General features: G+C 40.4%; 1 protein-coding gene across 1 annotated transcript in view; it reads left to right on the plus strand.

The window, feature by feature from the left end:
• TENM4 (teneurin transmembrane protein 4) overlaps positions 1-17,929 on the plus strand; it is a 2,454,724-nt gene that overhangs the window by 853,008 nt on the left and 1,583,787 nt on the right. The window contains exon 4 of the mRNA XM_080687404.1: positions 10,439-10,500. The gene's annotated coding sequence lies outside the window, so the exon portion shown is untranslated. The remainder of the gene's footprint in view (positions 1-10,438; positions 10,501-17,929) is intronic.

Below are 17,929 nucleotides of genomic sequence, written 5' to 3' on the forward strand. Positions count from 1 at the left end.
AAGATTTTGAGATTATCCCTTCTGAAAGCCACTTTTTTCCAAAATTCTAATCTTGCTTTCACATGCTGCTCTTAGTCCCACCAACCCCCTGGGCAAAGGGATTGGAAAGCAAATAGCATTGTAGGGAAGCACTGGTGTGTTGCATGGATGGGAGTCCTGTTCTTTTGCAGACTTTTGACTCCTCACTTTTCCTTTTGTCTGTCTCTAATTAGTGATGGATAAGAAAAGTAGATATGCCCCTTTTGTGATCTCTAATGAATAAATCCCTCATGAAATCTCTTACTGTGGCATAAAAACAAAAGGTTGCAAGCTGATTAGAACCCTCATTATTAGAATCCAGGCATAGAAAAATGGCTTCTTCTGGGATTCTTTTGCTATCATTGTCCAGAAATAAGTTTCAGAGCAGGTGGTGGTTGGCATGGTAATATATTTCAATGCTAAAGGAGATAATGCATAGTATTGGGTGATTATATCAGAAATCACAGGTGATAAAGAGGGATTTAGTAGAAACTCTGACTTCCCTTAAGTCTTCAGAGAAATGAGCTTTTAAAATGTTGTGGGACATTTCAAGTACAATCAAGAATGCCTTAATATACATTTGAAACCTTACAGAACTAAATCACTGTGGATAAATAAAGACACATAGGCTATTGTCAAATGAATCACTAAAGCAAAAGTACAGGGGATCTTAGAAACCACAGATATCATCCCCCTACATGACCCACCCATGGCCACAGATAAGATGCACAATATATGTGTGTGTGCATGTGTGTATATGTAGCCATTATTCCTTACAATAATCATATGAGAAGTAATTCCACATACCTACCATATTTCATCCCTTCTAAGATACATATCTTTTCATACTTCAACATCTTTGAGTTTGGAACAGATCTTAAAATTGTATACAATCTCTATGGGCTTCTACTAAAATTCTTCCTGAGAAGTTTGCTTTACTAGTTACCTGGGGGCACTATCAAACTAAGCATACTTTCAATTTTCTGCTTAAGAGTGTCTTGCTTTTTGCTTTTTGATTTTTTAGGGGGGCAGGCAGGCGTTATAACTGGCAGTGTAGTCCAAAAGGCAAGCTAGCCTGAACACTTGTATTTCAAGTTCTTAAGACTGAGACATGCACACTTGCTGGATTGTCACTCATGATCTTCCTTAGACCAAGGGTGCAGCCCTTTGTATACCAGATATGTGTGAGGGTCTTCTATCGGACTACTTAGCTTGGATAGTTTTCTTTATCAGTGGAACATAACATAAGTGCAGCATCATTATCCCTCCCTTATAGCCACAAGGAAACTAAGACTTAGAGAAGTTAAGTAACTTTCCCAACATCACATTGAGGCATAAAGTTGGGATTCAATCCCATTTCTTCCTGATTTGGCTAGCTTTCTGGTATATTACACTTTACAAAAACACATTGAAAAAGCCATTGCCTTCTTTGGGCATGTTCTCATATAAGAAATGAGAATGGGTTGAGGAGAATAATTTTAAAAGGAAGGAACATGTATTACTTACATATGTGTAATGCAGGTGCTTATGCATTTTCAGTCATCTAGCAATAAAATGAACTCTAACAGGTATATTTTATTTAACTTATTTTACATATGGTAAAATTAAGACAGACAGGTGGGAAAAGATGTCCAAGGTCACACAGACTTTTAGTGGTAGGAATGACAGTTAAACCCTAATGAGCCTGACTCATGAGCATTGCTGACTTAGTTTGCTTCTCAGAACTTTTAGTCCAGTGATCTTCCCTATGATACATAACTCCTTCCTGCAGTATTTGATTGAAACAGAAATATAGAGGAGTGTCCACATGGCACACCATCACTGTGCATTTTCCTTTTTACATGTTGATAGGATACTAGAGGCCCAGTGCATGAATCCGTGTACATTGAAAGGAAATTAATTCAAAGAAATCTTTTAGAGGCTGGTGAGGGACCATGAGAGGGCTTCAGGGTGTGTCCAGCACATCTCCCCATCCTGATCAGCCAGATCCCAGCAGCAAGCTAACCTATGGGTCAGAGCTTCTGCCCCCTGGTGGTTGGTGCATGTCATAGCGACTGGTTGAGCGGAGGACTGATGATTGACCAATCAGTTGGACACTTAGCATATCAGGCTCTTATATATATATATATATACTAGAGGTCCTGTGCATGAAATTCATGCACGGGGCGGGGGGGGGGGGGTTCCCCTCAGCCCAGCCTTCACCCTCTCCAATCTGGACCCCTCAAGGGATATCTGACTGCCCATTTAGGCCCGATCCCACCAGGCCTAAAAGGGCAGTCAGACATCCCTCTGACAATCCAGGACTGCTGGCTCCCAACCGCTCACCTGCCTGCCTGCCTGCCTGCCTGCCTGATTGCCCCTAACCACTCTGTCTGCCAGCCTGATCACCCCCTAACCACTCCCCTGCTGGCCTGATTGCCCCTAACTGCCCTCCCCTGCCTGCCTGGTCACCCCTAACTGGCTTCCCCTGCTGGCCTTTTCACCCCTGACTGTCCTCCCATGCAGGCCTGGTTGCCCCAACTGCCCTCCCCTGCAGGCCTTGTCACCCCCAACTGCTCTCCCCTGCAGGCCTAATCGCCCCAACTGCCCTCCCTTACAGGCCTGATTGCCTCCCAACTGCCCTCCCCTGCTGACCATCTTGTGGCGGCCATCTTGTGTCCACATGGGGGCAGCCATCTTTGACGACATGGGGGTGGCCATCTTGTGTGTTGGAGTGATGGTCAATTTGCATATTACCTCTTTATTATATAGGATAGATTAGTAGCTACCTTTGTACTCCAGTTGGCTTTACCCCACAAGCAAAACTTAGAGAAACAAAAGAATCCACAGGACGCTAGATGGTAGATTAGCTTTCAGCCACCTGCCATGGTCATCATAGGCTTTGCTCTCTCTGGTGTACTGTAAATACAGACCTCTATTGCATGGGGTCAGGATCTAAGGTCCTAAAGTGTGGGAACTGTTTGAATTCTTGGTCTCTGCCTCTTACAGATGATGTGAACTCTGGGAGCTTCTCTCCAGATATTTCCCGTGTCAGGAAATGTCTTTTTTTAAGAGTTCAGTGAGTCCACCTCTGCTGATATTTCATAGCCTGCTTCAGAAACAGCTTGATTCATGTGACCATTCATATTCATGGACATGCTCTCCTCTTGACCAGGCCAGAGTCCCTGGCACAATGCCACTGGAAATGCAGAGCTCAAGAGAGATGCCCAAAACTAGTGTCAGAGAAAGGGAGATTCAAAAAGACATCTCTCTGAACTTGTTGTCTGTGAAGGTGGCCCTTTCTCTCTGAGACAGATCCACATTAACCAAATTCATGGAGATAGATGTATAAGATCAGAATACAAATGCACTAAGTCACAGTGACATATGTAGGTGGCAGAGCTTTAAGTCAGCATACATCAGTTCACAAACTCACCTCTTTTTGAGCAACTCTGCAAAATGTAAATTGAAGGATGGTTGATGAAGGCTAACAGAATAAGGACAATTAAAAGTGTGATCATAAGTCATATTATTGCCTGAAGCTCTCTATCCCACTGTAGTCAATGGCTGAAAGTGATTAAAGCATGAATATTAAAGTTAGATGGACCAGGATTCGGATCTTATTTAGCTCTACTGCTTGTAGCCATGTTATCTTCAGCAAATACTTTACCATCACTCATCTCAATTTTCCCACCTGTAAAATAATAATAATGATAATGATAATGATAATGATAATGATAATAATAATATACCTCATAGAGTTGTTGTGAGAATTAAAACAAGAGTCATATGTGAATGGCTTAGCAAAGTTTTGGGTGTACTATTGTCCCTTGATTCTTAAATGTTATTGGTTATACGTTATTCTCAAAGTTGTTTTTCTTCTTTAATATATATTTATTGATTTCAGAGAGGAAGGGAGAGGGAGAGAGAGATAGAAACATCAATGATGATGCTTCCTTCATGCCCCCTACTGGGGATTGAGTTTGCAACCCAGGCATGAGCCCTTGACTGGAATCAAACTCAGGACCCTTCAGTCTGCAGGCCAACGCTCTATCCACTGAGCCAAACCGGCTAGGGCAGTTATTCTTAAAGTTAATAGCAACTTTTCAGACACACACACACACACACACACACACACACACACACACTCACAGACATACGCACACACACAATAGCAGAATTCTATATGCATATTGATTATAAGATTGTTTTTCAAAACAAAAAGCAATATATTTTTTGAATCAAGGAAATGAGGTTAATTAACATTCCATATATGGGATTCTTGTTATTATTATGGTCATTGTTATTACTACTGTTGCACGTGGGGTGGTAATAGACAATGTCCTTTGGTGGAGACATCAACTTCTTGTACTGCACTCGATGAGCAGTGCCCACCCCCATCTCACAACACAGCTCCTGTCTGACCTGCTATATCCATGCCTTATGGGTTGCTATCTACGTATTCCATGCATTATGGGCTGCTATCTATTCCATGCGTTACAGGCTGCTATCTATTTTCTAAGAACCTACTCCAAAATTGCTTAACATATGGAGAAAGCTTCCAGTAAATGTGCTATTCCCTGAGATAGCCTAACTTTGAAATTGTTAGTAAAGCAAGTGAAATCTCCATTATCCACAGCCCATTCAGACGTCTTGGGTTGGAGAGATGCTGGTTGCCCATTTGCACAGAATTGCAGATTCTGAGAAGGAGGCTGTAAACTAAGCAGGATCATGCATTTCATCTAATATTCTCAAGGGAATTTCAAATAATAAGCTCTTCTGGATATTTGCTCTTAAAAAGTGTATTTAAACATGCACAAATCAACATAATCCATTTCAGAAAGTTCACTAAATAAAAGAAAAATTCCTTATATTGAAAAACCTGTAAGACAGACACAGTTATTTTGATATAATCATATTCTTTTTATATGTATAATATAGTTAAATTATATTTTGAAAATTTTTAAAAATTAATTTTTCTGTTACTTAATATGTACCTTTTCTACGTTTTTGTACAGAAACTCTCTAGTACAACATGCAAAGCCTTTGTGCTCAGCTTTCCTCTTTAGTCTCAATTCTCTCTACCCCAGTGTCACATCCTACTCTCCTTCCATCCTGGACATCACACTATTCTTGAACATTACCCTCTTCCCAACCTGCCTCTCACGGTGCCTTCATCTGGTATATCAGCCAGCTTACCAGCAGGAAAAAGAATCCAACCCTAATTGTTCAAATGAAGAAACTTTAAAGTGGGAACTACTTTACTGCAAGTTTAAAGGAACAAGAAAATGGTGGTGAGCCCTAGCCGGTTTGGCTCAGTGGATAGAGCATCAATCTGCAGACCCAAAGGTCCCAGGTTCAATTCTGGTCAAGGGCCCATGCCTGGGTTGCGGGATCCATCCCCAGTGGGGGGCGTGCAGGAGGCAGCTGATCAATGATTTTCATAATTGATGTTTTTATCTCCCCCTCCCTTGGTCTCTGAAAGCAATGAACATACATTTAAAAAAGAAAATGGTGGCAAGGAAAAGATTAGTGAGTTGCTCAGAAACTTTTATACCCCTAGAACCAAATAGTCTGGGGCCAGCAGAGAACCAGAACTCGGAACAATAGGGGAGGGGCTGCCTGGCAGGAGCTATAACCGGGAAAGGAAATAACTGATAGAGATGCGATATCATTGAAGGGGGAGAGCAGGTAGAACCTCCCACTTCTTTCTCATCAGCCCTCTCACTTCCTGTTGGTATGTCTCATTGGCCAAGACAAACCAGAAGCCAGGGAAGCACCCATGCTACATTCTGCTGATGTCATTCACTGGGCACAGAGCCTCAGGCCAGACAAGGACAGAGAAGAGACATGGGAGGGGAAGCCAAAAAGAGAATACCCATCTCTCCTGCCTGATTCTGATTTATCCTCCAGGTTTCAGCTCACATGTTATTTTATCAAGAAAGTGAGAGTAAGTGACTTTTCGCTCTTTATGCTCTAATTGCTTCCAGTGTTCACCTCAAGATAACATATTTCATACTTGATTAAAATTACTTACAAGCTGGCACCATATCTTGTTAATATTATTTAACCAAGAACAGAGTCTTACACATAATAAGCATTCAAAATATTTGCATAATCACCATTTCCAAAGTCTTCATGATATTTGTTCTAGGAACTGGACTGTAATTTACTTAGCATTTCCTCTATTGCATTTTTAAAATAATTTTAACTGCATCTTGTTCATTATTTCAGCGATAGTATTAGTTCTCTATTTGAGTTGATGGCAGAGGCTATGCAAATATACATTTCTCCAGTTTTCTCTGCTACTAGCTCTCACACACACATACAGACACACACTCAAACACATACATACATAGACACACAAAAAATACACATGCAGACACATGACCAGACAAGCTTTGGAAGACATGGAATCAGAAACCATTTAAGGTGGTCAGGTGTCTCCAATTTTTCCAAAAAATGTCTCCAAGTTCTCTTTAATGCTCCTACGCCAACACCTCTCTGCTCCCACACAACATGGGTCCTTCCTCTTACTTCACAGATAAAATATAATTTATTACCCCAAAAGTCCCAAAGCCTCATGCCAACAAGCCTTTAAAAATTATGCTAACCCTACCTAGCATCGCTTCCCTCTCTCTGAATCTCTCCCCATCATTGATCTACTACCCCCTGCTAACTCATTTTCTTTGACTAGACCAGTGGTCAGCAAACTGCGGCTCGCAAGCCACATGCGGATCTTTGGCCCCTTGAGTGTGGCTTTTCCACAAAATACCACGTGCGGGTGCGCATGTACAGTGCGATTGAAACTTCGTGGCCCAAGCGCAGAAGTCGGTTTTCGGCTGTCAAAAGAAATTTCAATTGTTGTACTGTTGATATTTGGCTCTGTTGACTAATGAGTTTGCTGACCACTGGACTAGACCACAATAATTCTTACTTCACTAGAGATCTGGTTCATAAAATTTGTGCATGTGTAGGATCCCTAGGCCTGGCCAGCGATCAGGGCCGATCAGATTCCCCACCTCCACGCCTCCCTGCCTCCTCCTTCCCTCACTCCCTCAGCGCCTTGCCACCACCACTGGTCACCTGCCATGTTCCACGCTGTCCCCTGGTGGTCAGCGCACATCATAGGGCAGTGGTCGGCAAACTGCAGCTCGCGAGCCACATGCTGCTCGTGAGCCACGGTTTGCCACTCTGTTGACTAATGAGTTTGCCAACCGCTGTCATAGGGAGCAATCAAGCTCCTGGTCTCCCAGTCAAACTCCCGAGGGGACACTTTGAATATTAGCTTCATATATATATATATATATATATATATATATATATATATATATATATATATATATGCTGGTCAAGCCAGATAGAAGGAACAAGTTTGTAGGTCTGGCTTCCTTTTCCTCTACTGACTTCCTGAGAGAGCCCAGACAGGCACTGCTCATCTCTGGGTAGTCCTCCTCCTATTTTATGCCACATGACTTCTATGGTCCCAGTGAGCTATTTCTAGAGGTTAAGGGCTGGGTTGAAAGCCGACTTTGTGCATATGTAAAGTGGATGTTCTCCATCATCATATTTTCTCTCGACCTTCAGTTTACTTGCCTTCAAATTGGTATCATTAAACCTAATTGACAGACTATTGTTGGGATTAAATAAAATCAAATGATAAACTAGCTGCTCAATAAAAATAGTGGAAAGGCTGTCATAAATATGGTGGATATAGTAAGAGGGATCTGTGAGGATATTGTGAGGCTGGACATGGGAAATAACAAGGGAAGGAAAGGAGAAGAGGAAGGGAGGAAGAAATCAGGGGAGGAAAGAGAAGAAGGTAGTAATAAAGGGCAGAGGGGAAGGAGTTCGAGAAGAGAGTTTATAGCTACAGAAAAAAAATATAGAATTTAAGACCATGCTTCCCAATTAGAGGGGCCACACTCCAATTTAGCTTCCTAAACTGTGAGGTGGTGTGACTTTAGCAGTTAGTAAAAAGGCAATTTATAAAAAGGCATATAAATGGCTCAGCGTGAGAGCTGAAACTTGGAGACAGCTTTTGGCAGAGGCAATAATGAAGTGAATCCCATTAGTGAAGGAAAGACAATTAAGGAAAACCTCAATGAAGCTCCAGATCTGAGCATACAGCTGAAAGATTGGGATTTTAGAAGAAAAAAAGGTTAAGCACCTGGAGGCTGTTTATAATGACTTTAATTAGATGGAAAATGAATTGTTTTGCTCTATTTTCCCCTCTCTTTAAGTTTGCTTCTCAGGGAACAGAGCATCTGTAACAACAGTGAGGTGTTCTTGTCAATTGCAGGTATCATAGGAGATGAGAATTTCAGTGATTTCATGATATCATTATGCTGCAAGGACTTAAAGATTCTGGCCATTTCACTCACCGAACCCCAGTGGATAGACTGTACAATTTGTTAATGAGGAGAATTTTTGTGCTACTTGACCATTTTATAAGACACTTACTCCCTAGCAAGACTCAGGCTGAACATTGCCTTCAACATCTAAAAGAAAACAACAACTAAAACAACAACAACAACAAAAGTAACAGATCATGTGTTTTGGCAACCCAAAGTATAGATAAACACTGTGATTTGAGTGGCAAGGGAGCCCACATTGGATATAGATATTTAGAAAAATGGTAGGTTGGAGGAAAGATGTTGTGTAAATTACCTTTAATTATAAAATTCTGTATTATCTTGGTTAATGTCAACTGAGAGAATAAACATCTATTATTACTGTTGTAGCTATTATAAGAGTTGAAATTTTCAAAGTAACATATCTCATTCTGTCTTCAAAAAAAAAGATTTTAATTAAAGTATACATTCCTACTGTATAGATAAGGAAAACTCAATCTCCATCAGGGCAAGCGATTTTCCCAAGGCCTCAACAGTTAATAAATGGCAAAGACAGCACATAAACTAAATCCTTATAAGCCTATTGCATATTCCCTTCACTGTAACATGGCTCACTCATGAATAAGAGCTGGATGCACCCTTAGAGGTGATCCTAGCCAGCAAATGAGAACCAAATGTCCAATGGCTTTTCTGGTGCTGCTTAGTGTGCATCTAGAACTAGAACCTGGCTAAAGAGTTCACTGAGCAGAGCTGAATGGGTGTATATAGAAGAAGGGAGGTCCTATACTTTTATTTTTCTGTGTATCATAAAATGATTTTATTATCACAATGATTGAAAAGTATCAATTATGACTGTTTGGCATGGCTCAAACAGTGGTTGAGCATTGACCTATGAACCAGGAGATCCTGGATTGGTTCCAGGCCAGGGCACATGCCCAGGTTGTGGGCTTGATCCCCAATGTGTGGCATGCAGGAGGCAGCTGATCATTGATTCTCTCTCATCATTGATGTTTCTATCTCCCTGTCTGAAATAAATATTAAAAATATATTTTAAAAAGTTTAATAAAAAAAGAAGAACAGTATTTTTAGTTTTGAAAGTGACCCAAGGGTTGGACAACCCTCACCCAGTTGGTGGACAAATTTCCATGGCAACAGATTGTTAGGCAGCCATTGATTCCAGAGGCAGATAGTCTACAGAGCACTGATTTGCAGCCATGGCTGCACATTATAGAATCATTGGGAAGCATTTAAAAAGCACTGAGGCCTGGGGGTCCACCCCCAGAGGTTCTGATTTAATTGGTTTGGAAAATAGCCGTAGCATCAAGGTTTTTTTAGGTTACTCAAATGATTCTAGCATGCTACTTGGTTGATAACTGCCACTACCAAATGTAATCTTTAAGGTTATGTATGGTTTATGCATTTTTATACCATGGGAGAATTTCAAGGCATTTCAGCTATTGCAGATACATGCTCTTTTTTTCCCCTTTCTTCCTTCTTCCTACCCTTCCTTCCTACCCTTTTTTTCTCCACAAATGCTCACTGAGCACTCATGTTGATACTTTGCTCCATGCTACCCCTGCAATCATCACTATAGTTTAAACCTCATCACTCCTGGTCTACCAGTCAAGAATATTTCCTGGCTTTCTAACCAGCCTCCCTGCCTCCATTTGTGCTTCCTACAGCCCAGTCCCACACACAGGCCAGCATATTTCTTCAAAAGTGCTTCACTGTTTAAAATGTCTCAGTAAGTTCCAATAGTGGTCACATAGAAGATAAACGTGGGACTTCATAGTATGGCATACAGAGCTCTTGTAATCAGGTCCCTGTTTGCCTATTCATCTTTATTTGAACTCCCAAAAGGAGGAAGAGACCCATTGTTTGGAGCCCAGCAGGGACAAAGACCAAAATCCCTTACCTTCCAGGACAGTACATGCATCATTTTGCTCACCATTTCACAAAACACTGGATCGGGTTTTGAAACTGATAGGACTAAGAAAGAAGCCAGTGATTACAAATTCTTGGGATTGCCCTGAAACTCAGTCATTAGAAGCAAATAAGTAACAGTCATTAATCTTTCCTCTTGGCAGAGCTGTTTTTCTTAAGGGGTGAGAAGATGGTTGGAACACTTGATCTTTTCTTTCACTGAAAGGTAAGGGCAGTATTGCCAGTGACAGTTCTTTGGGATCTGAATTTTTGGTTATCTTTACTTTCTCTCTCTCTCTGTCTCTCTCTCTCTCTCGCCTATTTAAATACTATAATAGGTTTCTCATAAAGCAGTGAAAACATTTCAGATTGTGTTGTATTCTCACATTTTAAAAGAGAAAATGTTAAAAGAAGAAAATAAAATCTTTCTTTGGACAACAGTACTGATTACTGAAAAGTATGCTATGTGTGCTATGTGAGCTGAATGCTGTCCATGCTTCAGGGAGAAGCCAGTGATGTGCTTGGGGAAGAGCCCATGCATAAGTTGGTGGGACATAAGGCTAAAGGACACCAGTCTGCATCCTGAGGGATTTAGCAATTTGTGTTTGGTCTGAACAAACTCTGACATCCAGGGGAGTCTGATCTGAGGTGTAGGCCTTTGAAAAAAATAACATTGCTGAAAGTGGCAGCATCAGATGTTTGCTGGTCCTTGCAGTTTGAGGTTGATGACGGGGGACATAGGCCAAGCCTAAATGAAGGATTCTCATCCTAAAGAAAGGGATTAGAGCAAAAGCAGGAGATCAAGAAAAAGCCTACCTATGTGTATGGTGTGAATAATAAGGCAGGAACTGGGTGAATGGTTAGATGAAGGGTTCCCTAAATTCATCCCAGATTTCTGTATGGATCATAGGATAGAAGACTAATTCTAAATCCCATTTTGGGGGGAAAGCCTGAAGCTACCAACAGACTGCACTTTGTGATTTGAAATGCTGAGTTCATTTTCTCTCTGCTCTGATAACTGTTCTGCAAAACTGGGTAGATGCTGCAATCACCTTCCTCACAGACCTTGGTTTTGGGAAAATGAGACCAGGTATTGTCGTTGCTCTTCTCAGTGACCGGTGTGATCATACTGAACGACAGGCAAAATTGCCTCCATTTGGTGAGGTGCATTTAAAATCTGAACTATTGCCTTGAAATAATACTACTGAATAGCATGCAGCATACAGAAATATTAAACAGTATAAATTGATCATGTGTAGTATAAGTTTTCTTTTCACACATTTTCTTTCTGAAATGCCAAACCCAGTATCAATCCTCTGTGAAACCGGTACAATCTTATGATTTTGTACTCTAAGAGTTGGTTCTTATTTAAGTTGATGGGTATCAAGTTTGGGTCTTACCTTTGATATTCCTTATATAGTTTTTGGACCTCTTTACTCTCATCAGTAACTACCATCCAGAAAAAAAATGCAGTCAAGTGAGACTAGATCTACCACAAATAAACCATTGTATATGGCACATGAAACTAATAGCCCAAGTGTGTTTGGAAGTAATTGTCATAAGTAAGTAACTACATGGCCAACCTGAACAAATGTGCAGATAATAGCCTCTGTGTGCTCTGACCCTTAAAATATAGATACTGTGTTTTTTAACCTCCTTTGCAGGTGAAGATATTTATGCTCCTAAAATTCCCCTGCCTTGCAATGCTTCTAGAGAAGATAGGAAAGCCTGTAGTTATCTGGGGAATCCATTGGGATAGAGCTGAGTTGGCAGGTTCTAGCATCTTGAGAAGTGGTGGTGAAATGAGAAAGAATATATGGGCACATTGTAAAGTGAGCATATTATACAATTAAGTGTCAAGGTTAAGGTTTCCTAGGATGGGCATGGGAGAATCTCCAGGTGATTACAAGTAGTCAGAAACCAGAGCAGTGTTATAAACCATTGCATTGGTTTGCTTTATGACACAATTTGAAGCATATTTATGAAACATGAAAGGTGGGCATAAAATTCTTTAGGTTCTTAAAGAAGGACCATTGGATGAGAAACACTGGAGTAATCTTTTCTCCAGCTTTTGCAACACTCTATGCTAAGCTTTAGGCATGAAGCCAAGGGTGTGGGCAAGAAAACCAAGCTCAGAGATGGCACCCTGATTCTCATACTGGGTACCAGAATCACATGGAGGGCTTGATAAAATGCAAGGATGGATCACCACCCCCAGAAGTCGTAACTGAGTAGGCCTGCAGTGGGACTTGATGATTTATATTTCTGACAGGCCCTTCAGGGAATGCAGATGCTGGACCCCTGATCTGGGTTACAGATTTCTAATACTTGCTTCTGACCTCCTTCTATCCCAAAAGGGTAGGTTAGGGTAGGTAAAGAAACCTTTCTGCTCATCATTTTTAATAAAGTAAATTCCTGGCAGACTCCTAATTAGTTTTTCACTTACATGCAGACATCTGAATTCTAGCTGAAACCTCCATATTATAACATGTTTTTTATTTCAGTGAAAGGAAAGGAGAGGAAAAGAGGGATAGAAACATCAATGATGAGAATCATTGATCCTCCTGCATGCCCCCTACTAGGGACTGAGCCTGAAACCCAGGTGGGCATGTGACCTAACTGGGAATTAAACCGTGATCTCCTAGTTCATGGGTCGACATTTAACCACTGAGAGCCCCCAAATATTATAGATATGACAACCTAGGTTTGTATGTAGAGATCAAGTGAAACAACCCAGCTCACAGTAGGCAGCAAAGGCAGGATTTAAACCCAATTCTCTTGACACCAGATCCAGTATGGTTTCTAAAATACTACTTATGATTGGAGTTCTGGACTGAGTGACTCCTTAGAACCAAGATTATAATGAAAATAAAAATTTACACTGAAGCTCCATTCTAGTAGAAACAGGGAATGGCATTAAGTTATGGGAAGCTCATGGGCCTTACTGCCAGTGAGAACACTGACAGTATATTCCAGAGGCACTCAGTCAGAGCCTGGACAGACTCAGCTCTCCCTCTTGTCTTTATTTTACCTGGGCCATCTGGCTGCATTCTGCTTTTCCAGGGATCTCTTGGTATTTTGTGTGTGTGGTTTTTTTTCCCTTTATTTTTCTTTATAAAATAAATAAATGAAACATAATACAGATTTCACTGGTGAGGAAATATAAATTTGCAAAATGGTCAAAATCAGTCAAATTCCAGTTTACATCATTAGAGCTATGTAATTCATACAAAATACTAACATTTCACATGCACTGCCGGGGCTGACCAGCAGGCTCTGAGCGATGGATGAATGGATTACTCTGACACAATGTTTGCTGTGAAAGACAGGGCTAAGGGACTACCTGGCTAAAGGAACCAGGCAGCCTTGATTGCCTGCCTTGTTAGGCTTTCATTGCAGCAGCAGTTTGAGATAAAGTTTATCTTTTAGATATAATCAGTAGGGTAAGTAACATTGGGAGGACACATGTGTCTGCAGTGTCCTTTAAGCAAGGACACCCAAAGATTAAGCATAAGGATTCCAGTAAACACCCAGGGGTCTGCACATGCACAGACTTGTTTGGAAAGGTCAAGGAATAATTAGGGGTGCTGCCTTAGGCACTCCCCTAAGTGGGAACAGGGTGGGCGGCCTTCCTCACACTTCCCTTATCTCAGAATGCCTCCTACAACCTTTCCAACCAAGTCTCCTGTGCTTCCCAACAATGTACAACTGCTAAAATAAGCAAGTAGCAAAAACCAAGAGGAATAAATAGAAACAAGTATCTTTCTTGCTGGACCTCTTTAAATATCACCTTGGTTCATGTTTCCCCACAGACCCTTATATTCTTCAAGTTATTATTATTATTTTAATTAAGATGTTTTTTCCAAGATAATTTAATCCTAAGGGGAATTCTGGTAACAGCTGTTGTAATTATAGCACCTGTTTTGTCTCTACCACCTGGTACTTGGTAGAGCAGTGAAGTGTAGTGAGAGGGACCTTAGGACCCTTGATGGTACTATTTCATAGGACTATTACCTGAAGACTTTGGTGTTGAGTTGAGCTCTTTTGCTAACTAGTTGCTGCTAATATATATTTTCTTGCATCCTCAGTCTCTTCATCTTTAAGTTACAATGATCATATTGACCCTGATCAGGGTTGATTTGAAAACATTTTCACTCGTGTACAATGATTTATAAACTGGAAATGCCAAAAAAAAGGAAGGCATTATTATTATCTCAATAATAAATAAATATAATACATTTCCTCTCATTCACTCTTCCCAACTGGACAATTTTGGGTTATAGTCCTTTCTTTCAAAGGAATCAGAAATGCATTCTGGTGTCTTGCTTGGGAGCAGTTCACATTTCCCAGTGCAGGGAGCTGCTTAACATACATGAATGGGCTTCAGCATGGAGTGCTGACCTCACACAGAGGTCCTGTTGGAGGCTGATGACTCATCTTATTCTTCTGCAGAATTTTCACGGAGAAAACATTAAGTATTTTCTGCTGACTGAATTGAAAGAAGATGTGGGAGATTTTAGAAACTTTATACATAAGAGTATTGACTTGATGCTGCATTTCTGTAACGGGCCATAAGTTATCAAGGCAAGTATAAACCTAGCCAATAAGTCAGCTTCTCTATTAGTGTCATGCAACCCACCAGGGAAATGGAGAGGAGCTTCATGTTCATTATTGATTTGAGTTATTGCACAGCCCTGCAAATTACATATTGCTATTTTTTACAATGCAAATACTAGATTTGGGTAAGATTAAACAGCCTGCCTTCAGTGACAGGCTGTGAATAGCCAAGCCAGGCTTTGCCCACATCTTTGGGGCTTCACTGGGCAGAAAGGCTTTGTAGTAGGATAGTTCCGAGTGCATACTGGGAGAAGAGGTTGTGTGTGTTTCAGTTCCCACTTTGCAACTTAAAAGCAGTGTGCTTGGGTATGTGATTTGATTTATCTGTGCTTCCATTTTCTTTGTTGTAGAGAGAGATGAAATATCTTATAGGGTAACAGAAAGACTAAATGAGTTGAAACCTGCAAAATGCCCCCATACAAACAAAGCCCCAATTCCAAAGAGTTATTCTTTGGCAAATATTATAGAGTTGTCCTCTAAATCCATTTTAGCGGTTGATTGCCTGCCTTGTTAGGCAGATGCTGGACCCCTGATCTGGGTTACAGATTTCTAATACTTGCCTACAGAGTTAGCCATTTTTCTCCAGAAAGCTTTACAAAGCATCTTCTGTTTGCCAGGTACTATACTAGGAACTAGATGGTGACATGACAGTGATTAGGTGATATGATTTCACCTTTGGTTTGTTCATCACCAGGGTTTTTATGAGTGGTCATTTTCTATTACCATTAGTTAAATTTTCCAACAGAGGCATGATCATGGAGCAGTGAGGAGAGGAGGAGGAGATTAAATAGACATTGAGGGAACCTGGTGAGTCCTCACAACATTGTTACCTTTTGAGAAACGTGACATATTCATCAGTAAAAACAAAGACTGAGAATCGATATTAGAGACTAACCACATAAATGAAACATTACAGGCTTAACAACTGCATGGTAAATTTAGAGAACTGAAATTCTGTAGAATGTCAGTCAAAATAGATATGAACAGAGATCCTGAAAAATCCAGAACAGTTTCCTCTCCATCAATAAAAAATTAGGTAAGAAAACATCAAAAATGAATTAGATACATCCAAGGCCAGCCTCTGCTGCTTTTGATGGCTTCTCTTGCAAAGCACCCTCTACCAGTAACTTCCCTCTGGAAGCCAATAAATGTGTACATGGACCTAAATATTCTCAACTAGGGGTCAGAGGACTGCAGTATTTTGGCCAAGCTCTGACATTTTTATGAGCAAATTAAATAACAACTATAGTTCTCAGAGTTCTCATCTTTTAAGAAAAGGCAGGTTAAGTAGCTATGTTGTAAATCAAACCAGTGTATGGCAAAAATCTTAAAGGAATATTTGTTCATTTATCCTTCATTCATTCAGCAAATTTTTATTGAGAATGACCAGTGAGAGGTATAGGGAACACAGGTAAGCAAAATCAAGCAGGATTTCTGTCCTTACATGTCTTATATATAGTTTCAATATGGGTTCAAGCTATTTGGCAATACTTAAAATAATATGATTGCTGTTTATTTATTTGGCAAATATTGTAGAGTTGTCCTCTAAATCTGAGGGAAACTGGAGAACACAGAGAGAGTTTCATTGACAACTCATTTGCTTTAGTGCTTTTTGGCTAAAATTTTATTTACTCAGTAAATTTCACTCATTTAATCTCATGTTATCTGTAGTTTAAATTTTTGATTGTCTGCATGTGTGCATGTGTGAGGACAAGGGAATAGCAAACGTATCCATGATGTACACTATATTGGGGGCCCTGGATTATATATGCAAATGCTAAACCTGTGATTATGCCTGATGTTTAGGATTTGGGCTCTAGTGACAGGATGACATGGTTTCAAAACCTGCCTCCTCTACTTACTGGATATTTGGATCTGAGCAATGCACTTATCCTTAGCAATTAAATTAATGTTGTGTGCCATTTGGCGGGAACCTGATACACAAACTTTTTTTTACTTGGTTCTCCCAACATCTCTGGTAATAGATATTATTATTCCTTATTATTATTCTTTTTAAATTTCTATATTGATTAACGTATTACATATATGTCCTTATTCCCCGATTACCCCCAACCTCCCATTCATGCCCCCACCACCCTGTTGTCTGTGTCCATTGATTAGACTTATATGCATGCATATAAGTCCTTTGGTTGATCTCTTCCCCTTACCCCCACCCTCTCCTACCTTCCCTCTGAGGTTTGATGTTCTGATTCATGTTTCTCTGTCTCTGGATCTATTTTTGTTCATCAGTTTATGTGGTTCATTATATTTCACAAATGAGTGAGATCATGTGATATTTATCTTTCTCCAACTGGCTTATTTCATTTAGCATAATGCTCTCCATCTCCATCCATGTTGTTGCAAATGGTAAGAATTCCTTCTTTTTTACCGCAGCGTAGTATTCCATTGTGTAGATGTACTACAGTTTTTTAATCCACTTATCTGCTGATGGGCACTTAGGCTGTTTCCAAATCTTAGCTATGGTAAATTGTGCTGCTATGAACATAGGGGTGCATATATCCTTTCTGATTCGTGTTTCTAGTTTCTTGGGATATATTCTTAGAAGTGGGATTACTGGGTCAAATGGGAGTTCCATTTTTAGTTTTTTGAGGAAACTCCATACTGTTCTCCACAGTGGGTGCACCAGTCTGCATTCCCACCAACAGTGCACCAGGGTTCCTTTTTCTCCACATCCTCGCCAGCACTTGTCATTTGTTGACTTGTTGATAATAGCCATTCTGACAGGTGTGAGATGGTGCCGCATTATTGTTTTGATTTGCATCTCTCTGATGATTAGTGACTTTGAGCAGGTTTTCATATGTCTCTTGGCCTTCCTTCTGTCTTTCTTTCTGTCTTCTTTCGAAAAGTGTCTATTTAGATCAGTTGCCCATTTTTTGATTGGGTTATCTTCTTTTTGTTAAGCTGCATGAGTTCCCTGTAAATGTTGGAGATTAAACCCTATCGTTGATATCATTGGCAAATATGTTCTCCCATGCAGTGGGCTTTCTTGTTGTTTTATTGATGGTTTCCTTTGCTGT

Source organism: Plecotus auritus, assembly GCF_963455305.1.
Source record: "Plecotus auritus genome assembly, chromosome: 9".
In the NCBI taxonomy this organism is placed as follows: Eukaryota; Metazoa; Chordata; class Mammalia; order Chiroptera; family Vespertilionidae; genus Plecotus; species Plecotus auritus.